Source organism: Cupressus sempervirens, chromosome 8, assembly GCF_028749045.1.
Source record: "Cupressus sempervirens isolate cs-2001-9-10 chromosome 8, ASM2874904v1, whole genome shotgun sequence".
Classification (NCBI taxonomy): domain Eukaryota; kingdom Viridiplantae; phylum Streptophyta; class Pinopsida; order Cupressales; family Cupressaceae; genus Cupressus; species Cupressus sempervirens.
This window is the reverse complement of record NC_143125.1, coordinates 312,679,584-312,695,458: the sequence shown is the minus strand read 5'-3', so window position 1 is coordinate 312,695,458 and position 15,875 is coordinate 312,679,584.

Sequence of the window (15,875 nt, the reverse complement as noted above, 5' to 3'; positions counted from 1 at the left end):
CAGATGAGTTCAAAGTGCAATGCATCGAAAATCAGTGTGAATATTGTGGAGATTTACACAAATTTTCAATGCAAATTGAGAATATTAATGAATCGACACCAGTTTCATGGATAAGATATGAATATGAGACATACCAAAATAAGACAAGAGATGAATCCAAAAAATGTATTGAAGAAGAATGAATTGTGTTATGATGAGTTTATGACCAAGTTTCATCCATTGATGTATCCACATATCCAACATTGTCATGGTGCACAATGGCAAGCTAAATAGTTTTGTGATTCCAAAAATTATTTTCCACTTGGTTGTATACTTTCAGCTATAGATTTTTCTAAGAATTATACATTTTCACCTCAAATAGAGCTTCAAGGGAAATATTATCATTTTGAAAAAGTTGCAATATTTGTGCAAGTGAACTATAAACATGCATAATTCAAGGTGGATGAGATAGAAAGGTTGGATGAAAATGAACGCATCATCATCAAAGAGGTTCATTTCTATATTAGTGATGATAGAGTTCATGATAAGAGTTATGTGGCTCATTGTTTTGCAACGTTATCTGAAGATCGTAGAAATCATGGAATAAATGTTTTAGAGCACTGGATTTGGTCTAATCGATGTGCAAGTTAGTATACATGAACTTACACATTTATTTAACTAAATATTTTAACTTATATTTATTTATACATGCCTATTTCAATTTGATACATGTACACAGATAATTGTTTCTACTTATCATTTCATGTTCACAAGACAATTCAAATTTGCAAAAGCATTTAATTGGTTAGCAATGCAACATGCTAGAACCAACGTTAGGTTTTTATGGAATTTCTTTGAAAGTGGACACAGAATAGCGAAGCATGATGGAGCAAGAGCATGTGTAAAGAGTGCACTTTGACAACATGAAATTGTAGGTAAATATGCTTTTAATGTGCATGTTTAATACTAGTAGCATATATTTTAAATTATGTATGCATGTTGTATGTACATACAGGGAATAGGATAGAGAGTGCAAATCAAATTTTTGAATGGTGCAAAGTTCATTTTGCTACTCAAGATAATGAATACAATAAGCGTTACTTTTGGGAAGTGAAAGGTGAACTTTATGTTTATTTTTAATGTATTTTTCAAATTTTTGAGTTTTTTATTAAATATTTATTTTGAAATATGACAATTACTTTTCGTATTTGTAATAGATATAGATCGATCTAATCCTTACAATTGTCAAATGATTCCTAGTATTAGAAGTTTACATCAAGTGATGACTACAGGAAACCATAAACCTCCAGTAATTAAAGTAAGAGAGAAAACATGTTTTTGTGATGACTACATTAAGGACAATCTAGTGAATGTATGTGAAACTATTGTGATGGATATGTTTCACATTGGGATTTGAAGGAGATAGTTAGAAAGCCTCCTTTTGAAGATGCTGACATTGACATTGACATTCATGATCCTATATATTTAGCTGATTATGAGCACATTTTTTATTTAGTTATGGCAGGTTTATGTGCATATACATACATACATACATACATACATACATACATACATACATACATACATACATACATACATACATACATACATACATACATACATACATACATACATACATACATACATACATACATACATACATACATACATACATACATACATATATATATATATATATATATATATATACATACACACACACATGTATATTAATTTTAAAATTAATTTATATTTATCTATTTTTATATACATGTAGGAGATATTTTTGCAGTTCAAGCCTTACCAAATAATGTGAAAAATGTGGACTATTATCTTTTAAGATGCACAAAAGCAAAAAACAAGTTGCTACAAGGAACTATAGATGCTTATGAACAATCATATCCAATTGGATCAGTTGTTATTAAAGGAACATATTATCAACAAACAAGGGTAACTGATAATGGAATTGAATTTATTGAATATAAGCCTGGAGGAAAAGTTTTACACTACAGTAACCATGTTATAGCAACAAAGTTACAATTTGAAGCAGTACAAAGAAGAGGACGTCATGGAAATCAAAAGTGGAAACTCTCTATTGAAGAACATGAAAAACTTCTAGAGATAATAAAAGCTAGAGAGGATCCTAGCAATACAATGTTTGTGGAGCTCTAGTTTACCTATGTACTTATTGTGGAGCTCTAGTTTAGCTATGTCTATATAGCTTTTATACTTTCACATTTAATGTTGACAGGATATTTGTTTTATAAATTTTTATGCATTGGATCATTTATCTTGGATATGTGAAATTAGACATGTTTCAAGTTATTTTTATTTAAGTTAGACATGGATATCTCATTTAAGACAACCTCTGAGGATCTCCCCTTAGGACTACCTATTACCTAACCTCCCCTTCAGACCGCCTATTAGGACATCCCCTTAGTACCATCTTTTAGGACCTCTCCTTAAGACATCCATATAAAAGTATCTAAAATAACATACATCTCCATATCAAAGTATCTGAAATGACATGTATATATATAAAATATCCCAACATCAAGGAAATAGACGTGTGTAAACTAAGATCAACCACATCCCCCTCCTGATCCCTGACCTCAAAAGGCTCTATGATCCGGATCTGAAAACTATGTCAAATGAAAGAAATTTGTAAAATTATAAAATTATACATGTGTACATGCATGCATTATATCATATGTACAATATATATCTATCAAATATATAATAAAAAATACATAACATACCTATGACTCATGTCGTGCAGGATCTGTCGAGATCTGAAGATCTCCAAAATGCAACAGACTATCACTAAGACCCTATAGAACACACATGTACATGTACACAAGTTAAATTGAATCACTCAAGAATATGTATGTATAGACCTAAGTACATACATATAAAAGATCTTGAGTATGCTAAACAAATTGTATACATGTGTAAATTATAGTAACAAATAAATATAAACATATATAAATTTACAATATTTACCATAACATCATGTAATGCTCTGCCAATTCGACTGATATTTGAATCATATAGTGATAGAGTAATATATGAATCACGGAATGTAGGTGCTCTAAGGCCAGGTTGTGTAGGAGCAGGTGCTATAGGATCCTGAGTAGGTGTGGGGACAAGTATTGTGGGGATAGGTGTTGTATGGCCCTTTGTAGGAGCAAGTGTTGTAGAATGTGCAAGGATATCCTCCTGTCTCTGTGAGGGCTATGATCCTATTGTGCATGACAAAATATGGCTAATGTGTCCACCAATGTCATGAAGAGGAATCCCCATGATTGTTGACAAGGCCTGATATGAACCAAGAAGACTAAATGCTAAATAAGATGCCATACAACATAATGCATCCACATTTGATATAGTTGAAACCTCTAGTAGTGATGGTATATCTGCTATCTCATACAGATCATCAGCTCCTATGCTAGAGGATGCACCTGTCGAAATGGGACCAAGAGATTGTAACATATATCTGCCACATCTATCTAAAGATATCTTCTATAATTGTGTGGCAACTGTGGCAATGCTAGAAAATATTTGACTCTTGACTATATCATCAGGAATATTCGAACCCGCAGCAATCATCTGTGGACCTCTCGGCATGAACAAAAGGTTTGGACCCACCATTGCCCATTTATTAATGGGTGTAGGGGTGTCCGCAGGTCTAAATCTCTCTGATAATCGACCAAGGCTTTATCCAGCATGACTTGGAAAATTTGTATAATCGACATCATTATGTAAATGAAATTCTAGGAAACTCGTCCTTCTATGGCCACCTGTGATGTGCAACTAACCACTGAGGATATATAAATGGAGCAACGAGCTGATTTGTACACTTTGTTGCTGAAAAACCTCTAACCCTAGCCCTATCTATATAAAAGGGAAACATAGTCTTCACCATAGCGATGGAGACCTCGCCATCGATCTATGTATACTTCACAGTGCCAGTGCCACTATGAGAAAGGGAAGAGTAAAATATCTCAATACTAATATCATCGAATGGGTTGTACGTAGAGATCGTCTCAATCATCTAGCACAACTCATCTCTAATAGAAATAATCTTCTCCCTATTAGGGAGAGTGGTAGAAGCCAACAATGTAGAATCAAGATACTCGAGAGCACGAGATAACCTAGCAATAGTATCTACAAACAAACGTTGTCTCTCCTTAGAGGATGTTGTTGGTATACGTGTTGTGCCTGACTCAGCACTATGACCCCCTCCCTGAACACTAGCCTCCCCTAAGGATGTAGGTGCTCCACCAGTACCAGATGCAATAATGATATATGCAAAGATCTCTATCCATAAATGCAGAGTTAAGATATACATACATAAGTACATATAAAATTGAAAGTTAAATTTAATTTAAAACATGTATGTATATAAATGTGTACAAAGTTGAATGTAACTAAAAATATGCACATGTTATTTAGTATATCTAGCTCATGTATGTGAACATCTAGCTCAAATATGCACATCTAGCTCATGTATGTGAACAAAAAATATGCATGTATGTTATTTAGTACATATAGGTTTACTATGTTAATGTTTTCTAAAATGTAACTAATTTTTAGCTATCTTGAGGTCCTAACAAGTTTTCAAAGTTTCATGTACATGTTATTATAGTTTCCAAGTTTTCTAAGTTTGAATTTGGTTAAATTTTAAGTTTTCAAGTTCAAACAACTAGAATTTATTATAGTCTAGTTCTACCTAATTTTCAAGTTACATGTTAGTTATCTATATAGGTTTATACTATGTTAATGTTTTATCAAGTGTAATTACTTTAGTCATCTAAGTCTTAACTTGAATTTTCTATGTTTGATCATGTAAAATCTACATTTATTATTAAATGTACATATTTCATTTAGAAATACTATATAGTCTTTTATCTTTAACATATCAAGATCTAACTATATAAAGAAAATTAACTAGTCTAAACAATCAACTACTACAAAAAACACTTAAAATATAATTAATTTAATTAATGCTAACATGTAATAACTAAAAAACATTATAAAAAAAAAGAAAAAAAGAAAAAATGCACTTACCTCTTACAGCTAAAACACTCTAACCACTTGAAAACCGCAATAGTGAAATGACTGCCGACAAGCGATTTTCCAATTTTTATAAATCCACTGAGGTTACAGTCAAAACCATTTCAACCAAAATGGTTTCGACCATAACCCCCCTACCACGTTGGCAATGAAAAGTGCCACGTCTAGATGGTCATATGTGTTTCAACCGAAATGGTTACTACCGAAACCCTTTTGGCCGTAACCCTATCAGGCATCACAAACAGTGACAAGTTTGTGCTTTCACCCGTCAGCCTAGGCCTAAGACTATCTTCCACCCTTTGTAACTAGTGGTAGCCCTAGTGGAGGAGCCTATCTACTATTTGGTGCCTATACTACACCCTCTAATCTACCAGCCCTCTCTAAGTACATAGGTGCTTGTTAGTCTGCAAGGACTGCAATAATGTATGATCCGTGATAGTAGGCTTCCTTGGGTTGTTTGTTGCTCCATCTCTCATTGGGCCTCTACCAAATCATCTCAAAGAAATCGCTCTCATATGTCATCTTGTACCCTTGCATCCACTAGCTGCTAGTCTCGCACAACAATGGTCACTTGAGTTACCTATAGCTTTGCCTCTAGGGTCTAGATCCTAGCATCATGGTCATCATCCCCCCTATCTAGCTGCTCTACCTATGCCTCCACTTGCTCTGCTCTCCATCATCTGAGTGCCTACTCCTCCTTCTCCTCCTCCTCCCTCGCAACCTACGCCCGTGTCTATCTCCTTCCTAATTGGGAATCACTCTCGACCTCCATCTGTCTCCCCTTTCACCTCCGCCTCTGCCATCATCTCGTCCATGTCCTACTATTGTGAGTAAGCATTTGGTTGTGTGAACCGAGGAAATGGATGCCTTTGCATCTCATACAAGTATACTAGCTATGCCCTCGTATCTGCTACATCTAGACTATAATCTCAAGGTGTCCATACCAAAGTCATTGTCCCCCAAATAACTATCTGATAATCTAGCATGGGCAGCCAACCTCATGCCTCATCTATATGAAACTAAGCATAAGTTGTTGTCTCTACTGAGACCACCTATGACTCTACAAATTATCACCATACTCGGCTAATCATGAATCACTCCACTATCTCTACATGTCTACCCACCAATGGTCTCCTGTATCTCATATAGTCTAGCTCCCATGTGTCAGACCATCTATGGCACTCTTGGTATGGTTGCCACATGAATGTTGTCAACTCATCCAGAATCCATTGATAATATGTAATATCTCCATTATGGATCTATGGTACAAACCCTATATATCCAAAGATGTAGGGTTGGCTATGCTCTTGTGGCTAAACTCATGGTCGAATGACAACAATGTGCTCCCACGCCCATACCTATGTTATCACTACTCCACATGCCCAAGAGCAACCCCCATGGTATACCACCTCATGTAGCTCATAATACATATCTATGAGTATGGTTGGTCCCCATGCCATCCTACGAGGCTGCACAATAGATCTGCCACCAGTCTGCCCCATCCTAGTGGGAAGCCCTTCTAGCTCTTATCAGTCACCAATGCCTGAGTAACTAATGAACATAGCAAGTGGGATAGTGGGTAATTATCACCATACTCATCAATGAGTCCCTCCCAACTCAAATGGCAATTAAAAATGGTGATGTCATGGAACATCAGTTGAGGTCTGATCATAATATATGTAAGACATATAACCAAACCTTGCATCAGTACACCTCACATCAATATCAAAACCTGAAAATATAAGAGAGTAATCAAACATAGAACTCACTGGATCACCATGGCATGGTACTCGAAGGATGTGGTACACATCCTCTAATGTGATGGTTGCCTCTCCAATAGGTAGGTGAAAGGTGTTGTGCTTGCTATGCCATCGCTCAGCTAGTGCAATCAACAACCTGTGGTTCGCTCGTATGTGGGGCATTCGTGTGACCCACCTCAATCCCATGCTCGATATGGCAACCCTCTCACCATTAGTAAGGCACCCTAAAACCCACAACCCCACAAATTTGGAGGCTCTGATGTGAAGCACAAGAAATACCATTTGCAAAAAAATGATGAAGAAACATCAAAAACATTGTCGAATAGTGCTCAAACATGCAAAATTCAACAAAAAACACAAAAAATAGATTGTGCGACATTTCTTTCTATATTTAGGCAACACAATTTGTTGATCAAATGTCATGTGATACTTGTTTATACACCCAAGTGATACATTTCTCTCGGGCAATATTTTGCACTGGTTTGCACAATATTTGGGTATGTCTCATGTGATAAACTTTAAACTAGTTGTGCTATACAATCTTTAATGTGAAGTATCATGCAATATTTTTTTAAGTACCTGTGTGATACTTTTTAAAATATCACATGATATTTCGTATTTACCCCTAAAATGTGTGAAAAAAAGGTCATAAACTCTAAAAAAAGTGGTAAAAAGTCAAAAACTTACCGGCACCTCGTAGTGGGTTGGTCGGTTGTGCAATCGACTGTGCTCGAAATGGTGTCGATGAATTAGAATGTTTGCCAAAGCCATGATACTCTCTCTTGACCACTCTAAGCTCTCCAAAATTTACAAAAGACAAAATGATTTGAAAATGACACTTGGACCCCTTATATAGCCTTTCAACCTAATTTTGACCCATTTTTCAAACTCCTCAAAATTCCATGAAAATTGCACCCTAGCTAATTTCTATGTCTTGGATCCATTTTTGGGATCAAAATCAAAATCTGTGATCATCTTGATAGTCAAAATTGCATTTTAAAATTCTACCTTCTTCTTTGTAGTTAGCTGACCTTTTGAGGTCTCATCTCTGAATCTTCACTGGGGCATCTTCATTTCTCCATGTCTTCATTATTTCTACACTTCATATCGACCCCAATTCACATTTTCATGTCTAAATCACCTTTCTACCCTATTTGACCTAATTTTCATGCTTTATCCTTCATGGTTAACTCTGGTCAAACTGGGGCATTCTATCATTTCCTTATGGTCACCATGTGATTCTAATCATCTATTTGTCATCTTGGACTTTGTTATATTTTGATTTACTCATATCTAGCTTATTTTTGCATCTCCCTCACCTCATTTCAATTTCGATCCTGAGGGGGTAAAAATACTATATCATCACTTGCTATAGTTATATATTTCTTAGGAGCATATGTTTGATCTTTTCATTAGCTCTTGGTCTATCTGCTTTGCTTGGTGTTAGCACTCTTCTTGAGTTCTGACATCATCTCTTTCCTAGTGTCCAGTGCTACCACCATAAGATTGTACATTCAGGATTTGCTATCTCTTTTTGCATTTCATTTTTCAGAATCAGATATCTCTATTACTGCCTACTTAGCTTCCGTTTTCTTTGATGTAATGTGCTCCTAAATTGATCACACATTAGTCAAAGAGGGGCAAATGTAATCACCTAAAAATGGTCATCTAGACTATTAGCCCCCTTCTCAACATCTTGGCTAAATTAATTAATCATTTGCCTAGACCAAATTGTTGAAATCAATTAATTTGATTATAACCTATAGTTTTGACCATACTATTCTAAAGTTCATTATTTTATTAAAAGAACATGCCCCCTTTTAATTGAATAAAATCCTCCTTTCTTCTAACCCATTCAATGTGCACACATAAAGTATTAGTTCTAATTTTCAAATTAAAGGAAAAGACTCTTTTGTCTCACATGCAAAGTCAATTCTTTGTTTATTGGTTTACTTGTCTGTGCACATGCATCAATCTTATTTTCAAAGTCCACCCTTGATCTTCCATCATTTGATCTTGATCTTCATCATCCATATGACTTTAAAAGAGAGAGAGCTTTCCCCCTCAAAGGATCCATGCTCTTGAGTATTGTTATGTTGTAGGTTTACCACTCAAATTCTTGAAGAGCTTTTGTGGAGTACTTTCATTTCTTGTCTACATTCTCTCATACCATAACATTTTAGCTTAGAATCATGTTTCATGTTAGTTTAGCTTATATTTTGCAATAGTCTATCTCACATAGCTTAATAGTTGGATTTGTAACACTCTCATTCTTGTTAACATAGTTGCATTTTGCATACTCATAATAGTTTAGTCGACATTTGCATTGCATTCTTGAGGCATTCTTTGTGGACATTTGCATTCTTGCATCTCGTCTCTAAGAGAACCTCTCATTGCATGGTTTACTAGCAAGAAGAGTATCTTTAAGGCTTAGCTAAGATCCTTCATATTTCAATCATACTCTCTTGCACTCTATGGATAGGGAGCTCTAAGATGACATCCAAGCATTTTAAACTCATGGAATCACTTGGATAGAAGGGTTTAAAGTGTGACACAAATCGAGTGTACACATACTAGCCTCACCTTGTTCCTTGTTACTTCTCCTTTCTCATTTAACTTATTTTTGAATATCCATTTTGTGTCGATCACATTATTATACTTAGGTCTAGGTACAAGAGACTAGGTTTTATTCTTTTCTATTTGCTCAATTTCTTCATTCATTGCCTCAATCCAACCTTCATTTTTTAAGGCATTTTTTATAGATCTAGGTTCAAATTCACTAAGAAAATATGTACCTTTTAATTTGTTCCTTATTAGTATGCCATCTGTCTCTCCTCTAATTATTTATTCAGGTGCATGATGTCTTTTGACATATTTTGCAAGTCTTGGAGCTTTATTTCTTGGTTTTGAACTTGGTTCACTTGACTCTCCATGATCTTCTGCCTTTTGCTCAGGCTTCTCTAGCTAATCTGACTATAACTCAGGTGCCTCTCTCTATGACTTGGGTGCCTCTCTCTATGACTCAGGTGCCTTTGTTTTTGATTCAGGTGCCTTTGTCTATGACTCGAGTTGTACTACTAGTGATTTGCTAGGCTCACTTTGTTGTTGCTTGGCTTCAACTAATTGTAGTAAAGTCTCAAGTTCCCCCTCATAGTAAAAAAATAAATCTATAGTCTTTAGAATCCTTGTTGCTATGTTCTTCACTTCTTTCTGCAAACTCATCAATCTTCACATGTGCACTTTCTAGGACAAGTTGTGAGTAGCAAGATTTAGACATTTGTATGCCTTACTTTTATTAGAGTAACCTAAAAATATACCTTCATCAATTTTTGCATCAAGATTTCCTTTTCTTACATCTTTCAAGATATAACATTCACTTCCAAATAACCTGAGATAACAAAAATTAGGCTGTACCCATACCATAATTCATAAGGTGTTTTGTTTGTACCTTTCTTTAGTTGAACTCGATTAAGTTTATGAAATGTTGTGTTGATTACTCCTCTCCAGTATTATGGTACAACATTCTTCTCAGTCATTAGGGTTCTTGCACAGACCATGATGGATCTATTCCTTCTTTCTCCTATACCATTATGCTCTAGTGTTCTAGGTGTTGATATCTTTCTTTTAATTCTTCTTTCATTGCAAATTTTATTGAATTCATTTGAGATGAATTCTCCTCCTCCATCTAATCTCAAGCATTTCAGATTCTTCCCTATTTCCTTCTCAACTCTAGCCAAATACCATTTGAACTTTTGAAAAGCATCAAATTTATCTCCTAAGAACATTGTAGTCATCATCCTAGAATAGTAATCAACAAATATAATGAAGTATATGTCTCCATAGTAGCTTTTTATATCTATTGGTCCATAAAGATCTATATGAACTAGTTCCAAAACTTTTTCAAAATTAAAAGACTTACTTCTAAAACTTCTTTTACTTATCTTTTCAATTTGACATTGTTTGCACGTGCCCCTCTAAGGTTTCTTCAAATTAGGTATGCCTATTACTCTTTTGTTCTTGCTCATGGTAACTAGGCTATCAAAGTTGAAATGACACATCATTTCATTCCATAGCCAACTTTATTCTAGTTGAGATAATAAACATTTACTTTCAATGAGATCTAGGTAAAACGAGTTACCTTTTGTCTGATTGCCAGTCTCAACTAGGTTTCCTTTTCCATCTAATAGTTTAGCTTTACCATTCATGAATTCTACCTTATATCCTATATTGTTTAGTTGTGCCACACTAAGTAGATTATGTCTTAATACTTCAACCCAAAAGATATTTTCACATTTAATTCCTTCAATTAATGCTATGATTCCTTTTCCTTTTACATAACATGGTTCATTATTTCCAAATCTAACACTTCCACCATCAAAGTGTTCTAAATGTTCAAACTTAGTTTTGTCACTAGTCATGTGATGAGAACAACCACTATCTATGATCCATGTATCATTTTTGCTAACATGAGAAATAAGTTCCATATTTTTATTTTCCTCATTATCAAATTCATCCTTAATAGCAATGTAAACTACTTATTCTTCATTGTCATCACTATCAGAATCTTTAGCAATATAACAAGATTCCATACCTTTGTCTTTGTAGTCCTTGTAGCTCTAGAAGTCTTTCTTGCCTTTCAACATGATATTTCTTTTCTCATCTTTATCTTTTTTGTTTGGACATCTTGCATCAATATGACAACCTCTTCACATGAGAAACAAATCAATGGAATCTTGCCTCTGAATTTTCCTTTCCCTTTTGATACTATTTTTGCAAATAAGGCTTCAATGACCTCAAGGTCTTCATCTAATTCTTATTCTTCTTCACTATCAACATGTTTGCCTTTTGAGTTTCCTACTTTTCTACCAAGAGTTATTTTGGCTTTGAATGCAGATTTAAACTTGCTAGGATTGGGAGCATAGTTATCAAAGTTATCTAATTCAAAAGCAGTCAATCTTCCCACAAGTGCATCCAATGCTATATTATTTTTAAGATTGCATCTCATCTCTTGAATTTATGAAACTCTAATTGCATATATAATAAGAAGAGTTCTTAGTACCTTGCTGACCACTGTCTCATTAGTTATGTCTCCTCTTGCAACTTTGATTGCACTCACACTTTCTTTGATTCTTTCACTGTATTGGACAATGTTCTCACCTTCTTTCATTTTCATTCGATCAAACTTGCCTCTTAAACTTTTTGCCTTGCCTCTCACATTTTTATTACATCCATAAACTCTCTACAATTTTCCCACATTTCAAATGTAGCAAGACAATCTTTAACCTCATCAAATTCAAAACAATTGAGAGAGGAAGCTATATCAATCATTATTATATTGTGATCCTTTGCTTCATTCATTTGTTCCACAGTCATAGGTTTAGGTGGTGGCACATATATTTTTCCAAGTAGAATAGACCAATATCACCAATGCTTGATAGGTGTAGCTTAATCAATTCATGCCATGCTGAAAAGTTATCTCTGTTAAGCTTGGGTATCTCCCTTCTATATGACATCTTGATCTTTAGCTTAGGTCCTTGAAACCTTTCCTGCAAGCACCAAATATTCGGATACCAATTATTGGAAATGAAGAGTGTAACTAAGAGGGGAGGGGTGAATCAGTTACACCAAAATAATTCCCTAACCCTAGATGTCAAATCAAACTTTTCATTGATTATGCAATACTGCCTAGCTCGGTTATAACTGATTACTTATTGTCAATTGGTTAACAAAGTAATCTTATGAATATTAATATGTTTTAACCTTTAACAACTTAGTTGCAGAAACATAAAGCATAAAGAAAATAACATGAACATAGATGACACCAAGATTTAACATGGAAACCTAATTTGGGAAAGCCACCATGCAACTAGTCACAATATTTTTTACTCTCCTAAAGTGAGCCCTGTTAGGAGCCAACCCTATTAAAAGTTACAAGCATACTATTAGGTATGACCTTGTTAAAGGATTTAGATTACCCTATTAGGAGTGTCTTGGTTAGAGGTCTTCAAACACTTCAATCTTGAAATGTCACCTTGTTAGAGGATTTACAAAATGATTGTTAAGTCCACTTTGTTAAGAGATTTCTTCATTGCTACAATGGTTAGAAGGTAACAACAATTTGACTTGATTTATGAAGCAACTATCTTTGTAGATTTAGATCTCTATTATGGATTGACCTTTGGATCCTTACTGATCATTATATTCTTTGCAGTTTATCTTCTACACTTTCCTGCTCTTCCTTTTCCTTCGTTCACATATCCATCTTATTCCTCATTCTTTTTACTCACACTTTATCCTCACTATCTGACCTTTCATATTTATCATAAGATTTGATAGGTTAGCTTGAATAACCTTTCAAATACTCATTAAACATCCAAATAGTTGGCCTCACTTAGTTATTTATTGGACAATTGTATTAAGTTGTCACTCGATCAATACTAGGATTGAACACTCGGTTAACATTGGGACTCCTTTGATACCCAACCACTAGGTTAACAATGCAAACATGATATCCTTCATTAACCAACTACTCACTTAACACTGAATGTTCTTTATTGCTTGACTACTCGATCCATACTGAATATGCTTGGTTAATACTGCAAATTCTTCATTGCTCGGTTAATACTGGCATTTGAGTAACACCAATGGCAACATACAATTTGAAGAACCATTTCCAACAAATTTTGAGTTGGCTATCAAGTTGGTCAAATTACTTAAATGTCATAGACTAAAGGCTTTCATGCATTAGCTGACCAACCCTATTTTATTAACTATCAGCTACTTAATGAAATATCATCTTCTTCTCATCCCCTCACATTTTTTCTCTTCAAGTTGTTAAAGGTTGTATACTAGGATTATAATGTATGTAACAATGAAAGGGATCTGTCTTTATCTCACTCATTTTATTTCTTTCAAGTATGGTCATGAGCTAGTGGGGTGATATGGTTAAACAAGATAAAGGCTTCCCAAATTTTATCATGACAATCTCTTCAAATGAAGATATTCCATACGATTACAACAACACGGTAACAATGATGTTTATCTCAGCTTGCATTCCCTCACAATTTGTATCTCACAAAAAGGTCAAGGACCTCAGATAGTTGAGTGGTCAAGATAAGAAGATTACCTCATGCTCCCTTGAGTTTCTTGAGATTTTGTTTTGCAGGTGATTGGGGTGGGCTGATTTTGTTTCCCCACATTCTCACATTCCCTCAAGTTTATAGGTGGGTCCTAGTTTTTTACATAGGTCAATAAGGTGGATTGGTTTTGTTTCCCCATGTTCCTTTAGGGCGTTCTTTCCCATGTGGCTTCTAGTTGTGATTTTTTTGGGGAAGTTTGATGCAAACTATTTTGTGTTCCCCATATTACTTTAAGTTTCTTGGAGTTCTCAAGTTCTGTTTCTAGGCTCACAAGATGGTGTGTTGCATAGTTTTTCCTTCCCTTACAGTTTTTCCTTCAAGCCTTTAGCAGTCAAGGGCCTCCTTTTAGTGTTTCATGTGACCTCACATTCCCTTGTTATTTTCTTTTAAAGCACTTTTACGTTGTAGAATAGTGAGATAATTCCTTTGATACCAATACTTTTTACCCTAAATTCCCTGAGGAAAAAGTATGGGTTGTGGTTTTCTTGCAAGGGATTGTACGCTATTCAATCAAAGGGAAGAGCTATTAAAAACTATGTTTTAATATTTATTTGTTAAGGGTTTTTATGTGCATCTTTACTCCCCATTCACACATGAGGGACAAAATCAATGACCAAATGTCAAACCTACAACCCACATTGAATGTTCAATGGTCATGACATTTACAAAGTACATAGAGGTAAAAAAATATTTTTTTGGCTACTCTAATGACCTCCTTCCATATCCAATTTTTTTAATCTATTCATTACTCATCTCTATCTTTGTACATGCATTCATCAACTCTCCATATTGATTCATGATCTTGTAGGTAACGTTTCACTTTGACATAGAAACAATCACAACTAGTTTGTTCAGAGGGCCATCCTGAAGTATGTCTCCAACTCATTGGCTATATCTAGAGAATTTGTATATGACTTGCTCTTATCACTTTTAGAGATTAACATGAAAACCAAATATCAAATATTTAATCTAATGTGCTTAATCAAATCATTCTTTAATTAAATTAGAGATTTATTTTTGAACTATAAAAATAATTTTGTATCATATTTTCCATGTTCTCCTCTTCATTATCTTCTAGAGACTTATTCTTTATGCAACTGTAAATTTACCTTACCTCTTCATTAATGAAAATCCCCTTTTACATCTTTTTTCATCCAAATATTCTATGCATATTATCTTGGAGCTATATTTGAATGTTTAGTTTTTTTGTTTCTATATGGTATGTTGTGTTAAATTTTCTTATAATTTTTATATTGTGGATGTCTTTCTTTTCAACAACTTAGTCCTAACCTTCGTATGTGTCTTTTAGGATTGATTACAATATCCCTACATGTTTAGGGGTCTTTTTGTTGATGTCTTATGCAATCATAGGTAGCTATAATAAGTTCTAACCTTGGTGCATCACCTCCTTTCTTTTTATTAATTAGTTCTTTCTTTTTCCTCTATAAAGTTGTTAGACTAGGTGTAAAAGTAGGTTTCAAAGTATTGAATTGATTTAACAATGCACCCTAATTAAAAAGGAAGTCAATCTTGTCAAGAGATTTAACCTTGAGCTATGAGAGGTCCTATAGTTGGAGGTTATCTCCATGTTTCACAGGGTCCCTTTGGGTTCAAATACTAAGAAAGTGTGCAAATTTTTGTGACAACAATACTTTAGAAATGGAGAAAACATTGGTGTGTATGTAATAACTTTGACTTGAAGAAGCCTCATTCACTCACCATGCGATAAATCCTTTCTCAATGGGTATTCAGATATGAGGATTTCAAGGATTTATGTGAACAAAAAAGAATAGGATGAACTTGTTAAAAAACATTAAATATGAGTTTATCAATAACATGTTGGTCAAAAGAATAGTCTTGACAATTAAGTGTCAACACACTTAACCATTTTCACTATATATGTCGAGTACACAATGTATGC